Raw genomic sequence first — 12,286 nt, 5'->3', positions numbered from 1 at the left:
CGTCCACCCCATCCATTTCCCCCTCTAATCCTTTGTGCCGATTTGGAAATCTTGTGAACCTGCTGCAGAGCCGGCTTTATGGCAGGGGAAATACTGTTCCACACAGTCCTGTTCGTTAGATCCTCACCAACACAGCTCCCAGTCCTCCCCCTGGGAAATCTTGACCAGGGACAGGGGGCAGTTCTCTGCTTTCTCTAGATGAGAGGATAATTTTGACTTTATTTTCCCCCTCCCCTCTTTTCTGAAATGGTGCTTGTGATGAGATGCATGGAATCCATGCACGTGGAAGCTGACTTTAATAACATATAAAAGAGCAGGCTTGTAACAGTCAGCTTAAAATAGCCTTCAGCTGATTTTTTTCTAAAAATATATATATTGATAACCAAATATGCAGGGAACATTAGTTACTTACTTACTTACACACACACACACACACACACACACACACACACACACACACACACATCATGGGAGAAATTGCTTCTCTTATGAATCCTGTTTTTTGAACAAAAATAGATTCAGCAAATTGTTCTTTCTACTCCTTTTCACTGTCTGATATTTAAGCATGTGTGTAAAAAAATCAGATTTTTTTTTAAAAAATGTATTTATAATTGTTCAGAATTGGCAGTAACATTTAATAGCTATCAACAATTTCTTAATTGTTTCTTTAGAAAAGCCACCCTTCAGCATGTCAGTCTAAATAGCATCAAAAGAGGCTTTTAAAGAAATCACAAAAATTAAGCTGTTTAACATCATTTTTTCAGATAATACTGATTAGATTAGAGATAATTATTCATCTTAATTTCACTAAAGGGGGGGAAATTACTCCCTTCATTGCTTCTAAACGAAATTACAGATCAGTTTTTCTACAGACATTTCTTTAGAGAAAAAACAAAGCATGCTTACAAATGCATTCAGAAAGGGAAGACAGACATTTATGTTTTCTCTTAGAATGCCCTTCATTAAAATCTTCAAACTTTAAAATTCTGTTCTGATTCTTTTTCTGCTAGAAAATGCCTATATGGATGAGGAATGGCAGGTAGCTGCACTATTAGGACTGCTAATATTAAAACATCGTATAGGCTTGCAACATGTTCTTCCAATTTCTTTCTTTTTTTAAATGTCTCCATATAGATATAAATATATAAAACCAAACCATTTAAAACTAATGGCAGTTTCTGTCAATTTGCATTTCTCCCATTAATAGAAAAATGCACTCTCCTGAAAATCGGAAAGGGTTTGGCCAGTGTAAGTACTTTAAAAAAGAGTTCTTAGTTGGGGCTTTTTGTCACATTGTAAATATTTCAAATGAAGTCTTTTAACACCAGAGTGGATAAGGCAGAAAACGACCCCCCCCCCCAGAACAGAATGAAGGCTGCCTGGCTGCCTGTCCGTCCATCCATCCACCTGCCTCCTCCCTTGCAAGCAGGGATCCAGAATACAGCCAGCTGAGAAGCCGTAGGCACTATTAGGAACATTAGAGATGTCATTTTCCGCATTATTTTAATGGAAAGCTTACTTTTTAGTACAACAAGTCCTTTCTGACATGATATAAATGTTTTAAAATAAAAAGACATTGAGGGGATCAGAAAAACATTTTAGCCTTAATTATTCATAAATAGCTACCTCAACTCCATTTTCACAAAATGTCAGTTGACCAAGAAACATGCTTATTTTGCATGAGAAAAAAGAATATTTGTGCTGTAAAAGGATGCTAAATCAATGTATATTTAACTTAAAATGAAATTTGCAAATCAGAGACAACCGTCTATCACAGAAGTGCATTAGCTGGGCAGGGCAGGCCCGGCTGGTGCAGAGAAGCCAACGTTAACCCTTTCGGAGGAGAATACCGGCAGGGCTTCCTAAATGCTACCTGGGGGCAGGGCGTTTAGCAGCAAGACCCTGAATGGCAACAGCAGTCTTGGGTTGTGCAGAACAACCTCATCTGGCTGCAGAGTCCCTGCCTGATGAAGGGGGGAGGGTAGAATCAAGGGTCAACCAAGGGTCATCTAGTCCAACCCCCTGCAATGCAGGAATAGGTGCGATGGAATTCCTACGCACTTCTCTTGCCCAAGGAGTGCTTTGTTCTTGTTAACTCTGTCGATTAAGGGTAATAAAAGAAGAGTTCGAGGAGTTTACAGGCGGAATAAATGTTCTTCTCATCCTGACACACACACAGCGCCCCCCTCCTCCCCACCCCCATTCATCTTGCAGGTTTTTTCCTCGGGACCCTCCGTGGCTGAAGTGCGTGTTTGTGTTTCCAGGTTCCGTTGGCAGACCTAATTTCAGAATCCATAATGCATGATTTTGAAACCAATTTGTTATTGTAATAAAATAATTTTCGTGATGCAGGGAGGTCTTGGAGAGGCTGGTGTTCAATTATACATGCACTGCGGCCAGGCGCCTGGGCTGTGCTCGGCGCGCAGGTGGATCTCCCGGTGACCTTGGCACCGGCGAGGGGAGCCTGGAATAACAATCAAAGTCGGGGCTGGAATTCTGGCCGTTTCCAAATATTAACAACTTCTGTCAAAGAAAGCGCTGATTTCAGCACTTATGGTAATGGCAGAGGCATCGGGATCTCTCTTTCAGAGAACCTAGAAAGGGAAGAAGCCCCGATCTTAATAGGATTAAAAGCCAGCCCCCCCCTTATTTTATTTTAAAAATGCTAATTTGTTTTCCGCGTTTTGTCCTTTCTCTCTGGCGTTGTTATTCAGGTCATCGCCAGCAACCCGATGAGCTGCCGGAAAGCAGCCCACAGGGAAGGCTTCTGTGAAAAGCCCCACAGCAGCAACCCCCCCCCCAACGCCGCTCCCCAAGGCTGTTGCAGGGAGAGACGCTGGAGCCTTCCTCCACGCGCACGGGCTGCTCCGCGGTTTGTTTCGCTCGCGAATCGTTACTGGAGGCGCGTTAATTAAAACAGCCTGGTCCGCCTGTGACCCATCTTCGAGAGAGATGAACTGATCGCGCCTCAGAACTTGGGCTGTGAAATTCAAGAGTCGCCTCTTGGCACCTGCCCGTCCGTAATCTGCTTATCTGGCAGGATTTCCCGGGTGCTCCGCCGCTGCTGTCCGTGCAGAACGGGAAGCGGGCGGCAGAAGAAGGGGGAGGCAGCGGGGGCAGAGCAGGGACTCTAATTCACCATGTAATTTGTTCGGAGATTCCTTTGATAGGTCTGAAAGTGGAAGCATCCTGCCGAGGACCCAGGCCTCGCAAAGGCAAGCCACTTGGTTGCCTGCGTGGAGGGGAAGCGGGGGAGGGTGTGTACGAGCTCCCCCACCACACAGCAGGGGACCCTCCCATGAATAGCCATCCGCCATCACCAGAGCTCTTCTGTGAGATGGCATCTTCATTGAAAGAATGAGCCGCTTTAAACGTTACTTTTATTGTGGGGGGTGGGGGTGGGATGCTTGTCCTCAGCAGCCCACCTCAACCCCCCAGCTGAATGTCTGGGGTGTCTGGGTGGGGGAGAACATGCATTTCGGTGCAAGCTATTTGTTGCATCTCAGTCCTGCCCAGGCTTTGAGCCTCTCCAGCTAACCAGTGGAGCAGCCACTCCCACCCCCCACGGCCCTTCCAAAGGCACAAAGGAGCAACGAAGGAAGACTGAGCTCCACACAGCCAGGATGAGAAAGGATCAAAGGCAGAGAGGGATGTTTCTAATGCGTGTTAGTTGAGTTGTATACATGGTTTTCAAAGGAAAGGAACATAATGGAATTTAGTTATCTCTTCCCAGCTCCACCCCCCAACCCCCCCCCCCCACTTTTCAGGCAGGGGCTCTCGGGATTCCAGGCACATTTTTCTGAATTCCAAAGGGGTGAGATTTTGGGAAGCCATAATACACCCTGGGTTTCCCCCCCTCCTTTCCCATTCCCTACATTTAATTTTTAGATGGTTTTCCTGATATGGAAAGCAATAGATGCACATTCCTCTCTCTGTGTGTGTGTCTGTGTGTGTGTGTGTTTCTGTGTGTGTCAGAGACCCTGGCCTTCCCTATAGCAGCACATTTCCCCCCAAAAAATGCATGCACTGTGGGGTGGGGTGTTTGCTTAGGGGGGTGCTCATGCTTCCTGCCCACTGTGGGGAGCTCTGTTTCCAGGGCTTCCTCCCAGGTGTCACATGGATTAGGGCTGTGACTTGGGGGTGTGTGGCTTCTCACCAGGGAGATGAACAGCAGCCTAACTATCTGGAAGGCAGCCGACAGAAGGGGCCTGGGCCAACCAAGGTGCCGCTGTTAGCAGAGGTCCCTCTGCAGAGAACAGATACCTCCAAGGCTGTGATGAAGGTGTGGTTTTGCCAAAGGCCACCCTAGCAGCTCCAATGGTCTTTGTGTTGCAAGCTCAAGGTCCTCCTTTTTGGACCCCCAAACATATTCCTGCTTACGCCAGGGAGGAGCTCTAGGTTGCACCTGTGTTGCCACTGGATTATGAATCAAGTGAATGTCATCCTTCTTGAACCCCTCACCTCTGTAGGAGGTCCATTCAAGAGCAATGAGTGTCCCGTAAAAGGCAGAGATTCATAACATCAAGAGTGAGTTTGAACACCATGTTATGACATTTCAAGATTATTAGCTTGATTTCGTAACATTCCTCTGCAGTCTTCATGTACTTTGTCTCCTCCCCAACCCCCCAAGGTACCCAAGGCTGCTTGGTATTTTGCCGCAGAAATGCATCCAAAGGCTTTACAGCATCTCCGCCGTCTGCAAGAAGGATTTTCCACTTATCTGCCTGCAATGGTGTAGCAGCTTTGCTAGGGGGTGGATTCTGAAGTATCACTTAACATCAATCCATTTCCTCGAGATTCTTGATAACATGGTTTGTATTTCACCACTAATAAATAGGCCTGCAGGAATGTCAAACAGGAGCCTCTCTATTGCCCTCTCTCCCTCCCTCTCTCCCTCCCTCTCTCTTTCTCTTGGCTGAACAATCCCTACCCTCACTTCACAATTTGGATGGCTTTGAGTGGACGTTTTGCTTTTCCTTCTGACTTGAGCCTCTGGATTCTGGAGGTTCAGTTTGGAGGACTCGCCCTGTTGCTCCCCGAGGTTTGGCCACTTGTTACAGTGGCGCCTGCATTGCTGCTTCAGTGTGGCACAAACCTCTGACATGCTCATCGTATAGCTACATTGTAGAGGAGCTTTCAGCTGGGAATTTTGGTCCATAGAACCAAAGGAGAGACCTTTTCCCCTGACCAACATTGGCTGGTTGTTTCACCCACTTGAATCCCAAGCTGCAGGACTCGGCCAATTTAAACAACTTGCAGCTCATCCACACTGGATTTGTGGATTTGGAGCTACTTGTGTGTTTATTTTATTTTTTTGGTGGCATTCTCCTCAGCCCCCACAAAATGCAGCATTTTTTTGATCTGATGAAGAAAATCCAACATAAAACTGCATGTTACCTGATCGTGGAGCACATTGTGTGGGTGGTCACACACACACACCCATTTGTGACAGGGTTTCACTGGGTACCGATTACTGCCACAATTCCTTTTTCCATTTTGTTTCCAGCAGCCAAAATGGTTTTTTCTGCTGTTCATTGTTGAAGCCATGTCTGCAGTGTGCCAATTTTTAAAGCAGTTCTTCTGCACAAAATTGCTCTTGCAGAAGGCAGCTGTATTCAAAATAAAAATAAAATGTGTCCTTGCAGGTACAGGAAGCGAGAAGGGAAATAGGCAGGAAAAGAAGCAGGAGCCTTTCATGTAAGCAATTCCAAAACCTTGACTGGCTTGGAATCTCTCTCTCTCTCTCTCTCTCTCTCTCTCTCTCTCTCTCTCTCTCTCTCTCTCACACACACACACACACACACACACACACACACACACACAATCTGGTATATATATAAAAACTGTTTTAATTTTTTTAAAGGTGTGCATGCACAGGTAAACAAATGCCTGCTTGCCTGCCCATAATGGACCTCAGGTTTCTGAAGCACAATTTTTTTTTGTTATTATTCACTTTTCTTTTATGCAAATCTAGTAGACTGAAAAACTTTTATTTTGAACCATTTATTATTTTTAAAGGTTTGCATGCATTGATAAATACTTGCATGCATGCCCACAACAGACCTCAGCTTACTGGAACTTATGGTGGATGGGAAGGGGGGGGGGACAACAGAAAGCAAGACTACATCCCATCAAGCGCCGCCCACTCCTGTGGACTGGAAACATCAATACAGATTTTGGAGGAATAAAATTGAAAGTGTGTGGACTAAGACACACAAGTACAGAGAAAAAAACAGCTACCCATGGATGCCTTAGTAGGGAAAGAGCCTCGGTCCTTTTTTTTACCTAGTCAAGCTCTTCCAAGTTGACTTTACTATGTAGAGAACAATTCGCAGCCTGATTTGAATAAAAACCCGCCCCTCATCCTTGCAAATGAACCAAAACAGTGCTCAAGAGGGATGTGCCGCCTTAAGCCATTTGACAGCTGTTGAAACCATAAATATGCAATAAGGGTAGGTAGGGTAGGTCAGTCTTATTCTCTCAAGAAAGGGGCCAAGGGAGTTGTATGGGTCAGCCCCCATCCAGGGGTTGGTGGTTGGTCAGGCTGCCCTCTGCCAAGAGCGCGGGCCCAGGAGGGGTGCAAAAATTGCACCTCTCCACTCTGGCTTGGAGTAGCTGGGAGCCTGCCCATCTGCATGCTCCCAAGGTCACTCCTCCACTGATCCTGGGTGGCTGGCCGAGGCATGCAGGCTCCTCTGGGCACCTCGTTGGAGAAACCCAGTTGCTGGCATGTGCCATTGCAGCTGTTAGAAGTGCAAGAGGTGTGCCCAGTGGGGCTCCAAGGGTACAAGGGATTGGGAGGGGTGCATAATCTGGCAGTCTTGCCCCGTTTTGTGGGACTTCAAGATAGCACACAAGCCAGTTTGGTTCAGGGTTCAGGAATAATCCGATGGGATGCAGCCAATAATAAGCTTTTCGTGGACAGTCTTCCGTGTCCAGAGACAGTCTATCTGTGAATACCAGATGCTAGTGACAAACAGGCTTGCGATCTTCCAGATACATCATTGGAAAACAGGTGCAGAGACTGGTTGGGCCTCATCCAGAAGCGTAGTTATGGATGCTCATCACTATTTCTAGCTTGAATTTGGCCTACTGCACAGCGTGTCCTCGCAGGCAAGCAATCTATATCCTCTGTGTAAAAACAAAACAAAAACCATCTTCCCTATGGGTGGAGAGCAAAGGCTCCCTCCTGCTGCAGCCCCTGGGAGGGTGTGGCTCACAAGCCACAGGGAGGAGCATTTCCCTGTGATGCGATTGGCTGCCGGACAAGGCAGGTCAGAGGAGAACAGATTCACAAGTGAAAAGACAATTCTTGACAAGCAAGACCCAGGCTCATATTGGGCTTTTCTTTCTCTGGGGAATTCAAGAGATGAAATGTCAAATGAAACAAGCCCTTTTTAATTTCTTAGATTACATCCAGCTTTTAATAATGTGGCGCCCTGGAAATGAGAACAGATAATATTTGCCTTGTAAAACAGAGCAGCCGGGTTCCTGTCAGAAGGCAAATCGCCTCCCCAGGCTTTGTTGTGGGTTTCAGCTGACAAGTTTGCAGATGCTCTGGTTTGTAAGCTAATGGGATCCAGATGTCTATCCAGTGAGGCAACTTTTGCACCGTTGTTCCTGCCTACCCCCTCCTGCAGGAGGGACAGCTGTGGCCACAGAGATTCTTGACTCTTTCTCCACATTTTTGAGCATTTCAGATCACTGTTAAGCTCCTTCCTTCCTTCCTTCCTTCCTTCCTTCCTTCCTTCCTTCCTTCCTTCCTTCCTTCCTTCCTTCCGCATGGTGCTTAAAAAGGAGAAAGGAAAGCACAAGACAGCCGTTTGTAATGCAAATGAGCATTCTGGCCAGTTTCAGGCTTTAGATTTGCATCACAAACTCTGACTGAAGGAAGAACTACTTTAAAGCTCCCAGGATCACATGGTGGCTTATACAAGTAGCACATGGTGATGCACTGAAAGTGCATGAACTTCTTTCTCTGATTAAAATGAGTGGGTCTTGAGAGCTCTTCCCTTTGGTGCATTGTGCCCCCCTCAGCCACTCTGGCTTCCCTGTGGCATACACAGACACAGGGCAAGGCCAAAGGTATCACTGAGGGCCAAACAGCATGGGAGAGAGGCCTGCTCTGTCCTCTCTCAAACGGGGCTCAAAGTGCCCTCTCTGCTGCTCACAGCACTTTGGCCCTATGGCCCTTTGCCATGTTCAAATATATAAAAGGATGTCATATAGAGGAGGGAGAAAGGTTGCTTTCTGCTGCTCCAGAGAAGCGGACACGGAGCAATGGATTCAAACTTACAAGAAAGAAGTTTCCACCTAAACATTAGGAAGAACTTCCTGACAGTAAGAGCTGTTCGGCGGTGGAATTTGCTACCAAGGAGTGTGGTGGAGTCTCCTTCTTTGGAGGTCTTTAAGCAGAGGCTTGACAGGCATATGTCAAGAATGCTTTGCTGGTGTTTCCCGCGTGGCAGGGGGTTGGACTGGATGGCCCTTGTGGTCTCTTCCAACTCTATGATTCTATGATCTCAACTGAAATACCAGAAGTGGGTCTAGCTGGGAGAAAAGTTCCCAGAAAGCAGGAGTGGGGACAGAAAGGCGTGAGATAAAAGTACCCCCACCCCTGGCACTTTAAACAGCACCCTCCCACCCAACACATACACACCTGCTTTCAACCTGCACTTGAAGACCTGGCCTTGTCCCTCTCAAAGGTTGTTCGGGCCTGATCCTAGCTGGAAATTGTCCTTCCAGCAAGAGGACGGAGATGGGAGCTGCCTGAGATCCAACTGCCCAGCTTCCTAGAGGAGTCTGCTTTCTTTCTTTCACTCTTGGAGAAACCTGTTACTCAGTGGGCAATAAAACTGAAAATAAAGATCAGAGCCAGTGGAAATGTCATAATGGCAGGGGGTAGAAGCATTAGACGTTGCCCATAAAATGTGAGAGATTTAGACGTTTGCACCCCATTATTGTGCCAGAGGTCGGCTTTCTTTCTCCACCCCCTTCTTCTTCTTCACCTTTCCCTGGTGGCAGGCTGCTTCTGCTACCCCCCCTTTCTGACACACCCCTTTCCATTTACTGCACATAGTGATAGATTTATATTTTTGCTATGTTTCCCTCCCCATTTTTTGGAACTTAATCAGCAGCATATATTCTCCCTAACTCTGTTCCCAAGCCACAAAACCACCTGGGTTAGATTCCCTCCTGCCTGCCCACCCTCACCCCTGTTAACACTTGAAGGGTAGTATTGCTCTGATTTGTACATGTGACATTTGGGTGGATTTAGCCTACAACAGGTTCATATTTTAGATAGCTCTATTTTCCCCCAGCCCCCTTTGTGTTGGCCTCCACCCTCCACCAAACATTTTATCCTTTGCTGTTGTCCAGCAAATCTCCTTCACCCCACTTCACTGAAGGAGATTGCCTTGCCTAGGAGTGGGTAAACCCGAATCCACAAATCCACAGTGAAATGAGTCTTTTGTAGGCTCTGCCTAGATGCCATCATACATACGGTAATTAGGGAGAAGGCACCAAACACCCTTTTCAATACAAAAACCTATTTGTGGGTCAAAAAAATTAAAGCATCCATGATACAAAACTCAAATGTTTGGGACTGAGCCAAAAAAAAATAGATTCAGATTAAAAAACAAACAAAAATGCAGATTCAGTGCAAATTCTTATTTTCTTTTGAGTGTGGGAATATCCACAACCAGTGCTTTCCCCCCCTAAAAATATGTTTAGGGGTAGTCTCATTTTGACTCAAGAAAATCACCATTTTATAGTTCAAATCGGGGGAAATAAATACAGTAAATGGACAAAAGTACAAAGATTCATGAAGTGTTTAGGGGTATGTGTACCCCACGTACCCCCACACCAGAAAAAGCACTGTCCACAACCCAATCCTAACCATTGCATGGAGTAGCCAGGTGGATGTGACCTGGCTCTATCGTAATCACATCACTGTGAAAACAGATGGGTAGTTTTAGGGTTTCTTTCCTTCAAGTTCAGCACAACTTTTATTCCTTTTTACACATTTTCACCACAACCTATTTCCCACTCTCCACATACACACCACACTCAATTTGCAATTGAAATAATGGGAGACTCTACTGAGAGAAGTTGAAGATATTAACTATGAAATGCTGAAACAAGAAGAGCTGTATTGTCGGCTTCCCATGAAATGAGAAATATGTTCTCTTCTTCCAACTACATTTGACAGGAGGCTTTTGAAATTAACTCTATGCTCATATGATCACTTTGCTACTATAATTACCAAGTGCAGTAATTCATAATAGGAGGTGTGTGAGTACATCATGCTTTCTTCAACACATAACACACACCACCACCACCAATTCAGAAAGCAAAAGGGCCCACTTAAAACAAGCAGCCTCTCCAAGGGCATGTGTGTGTTTGTGCATGCGCCAGCGAGTAAGGTTTGCATTCTCATTCTCTCCAGACAAACCATCTGCTTACATATGGATGAAGTCACTTTTGGAAACACCTTTCCTCCATCTCTCTGGAGAACAATAATCCCATATTCTCCCCACTTTGGGACATGTCTGGGGAAGGCAGAAAAATGGACGGCAGGCAGGCAAGAGTCCCACCGGTGGAGAGCTCCACAATAGGCCCTTGGAAGTAACTGAAGATAACTTGTATTTTGAGTTTCAACTTGAGGCATGGTCAGGAGGGAGAGAAGTTAATGTTGTGATGATATCACACGAGCCGCTGTTACATTTCTGTGGGTCTAGGGCAGGCATCCCCAAACTGCGGCCCTCCAGATGTTTTGGCCTACAACTCCCATGATCCTTAGCTAACAGGACCAGTGGTTGGGGAAGATGGGAATTGTAGTCCAAAACATCTGGAGGGCCAAAGTTTGGGGATGCCTGGTCTAAGGGATATTCCTCTGGCTTTTCTTTCTTTGGGTTTCTCCTTCTTTAATTCTTGCTCAAGGCTATTGAAACAATTGGCTCTAAGCTCCATGAAATTTGTTTTTATGGTCTTCTAGATGTGTTTGTTCCAATCTGAATTTTCTGCGTGTGCAATTGGCACATGAGCACCTGTACCCCTGTGTTGTTTCAGTTCTGATAGTCACAATTATTTCATCATTTGCTGTTCACACGAGAAGGTGGAGGCCAGGGTTGCCAACAGGGAAGTAAAGTAGGTACACATGTACCAAGGCCCATGCCAGCAGGGGGGGCCATACTCTTAGCATTCCTTAGGGGGGGGGAATAAGTAAATTGGAAATTTCTAAAGGAAGTTATAAATCAAAATGTGGATATGGCTCTAAGGCTTTGGTACTTGACAGACATCACCACTGCTAAGCAGTCTTAATGTTGATATTACAACCCCCCCCCCTTTTTTCTGGCCTGCTTGTCATCACTGGGCTGTTATTTATTAATATACTTTAACCATTAAGCAAAAATAGAAAATTATTATACACCTTACAGCTGCAGCAAGTTAAAATCCCTATGAGGTGCTCTGGACCCCTAGAGAGCTGCTGCCCTTCAGTGTAGACAACATGGAGCTGGATGAACCCATTTGTTTGACTTGGTCTAAGGCAACCCCTCATGTTCTTCCAGACTCAACCATAGCATCTCCTGCCTGCCTGCCTGCCTTTCTGCCTGCCTGCCTGCTCTTCTCTTCTCCACCCACATGCATCTATTCTCCCTTACAGAGGCAGCTTCAGTTCTGACTGTGGGCTTCACTGTTGTTCCTTTGGACTGTCCTTAACACAATCAATAAAAACAGGAATGAAAACAATTTCCAGAAGACCATCTCAACATGGAACAGCCCAGCCGGAGAAGGAGAGCCTTAAGTAATTGACTGGCAAAGTGAGTGGCATTCAGGTGCCCAGAAACAAGGTTTCAATTTTGGAAGAAGTGGGTGCACAGGAAATGACTCTTTTGCCATGAAAACATCCAAGTCTTTTCGCTTTCATGCCTTGGCCTGCAAATGGTGCCAAATGAGGAGTGGCTATTAAATGGATCTAAATGTAAGCACTCCAAACAAATTTCATATCTTCTCATCTGAGAAATGGGTGGCTTTCCCCAGCTTTTTATGATTCCATGTTATGATGTGCCTGCTCCCAGGAGGAAGGCAATTTCTCTTTTCTAGAGCAATTACAGCCATAGCCTTAAAAAAAAAGCCTTTAAAAACTGGTGCTGTCTTTTGCAGAGGGAGGATGGCACACTGGCACCCAAAGGCTTTACACATTTTACTCCAAGACAGAAGCAGGGAAGGAAGGGAGCGATAGAGAAATAGAGCTGTTTTTGGTGCATTTAAGTGCTATTTATCA

This window comes from Zootoca vivipara, chromosome 6, assembly GCF_965207765.1.
Source record: "Zootoca vivipara chromosome 6, rZooViv2.hap1.1, whole genome shotgun sequence".
Classification (NCBI taxonomy): domain Eukaryota; kingdom Metazoa; phylum Chordata; class Lepidosauria; order Squamata; family Lacertidae; genus Zootoca; species Zootoca vivipara.
The sequence above is the reverse complement of the archived record's forward strand: the minus strand, read 5'-3'. Positions refer to the sequence as shown.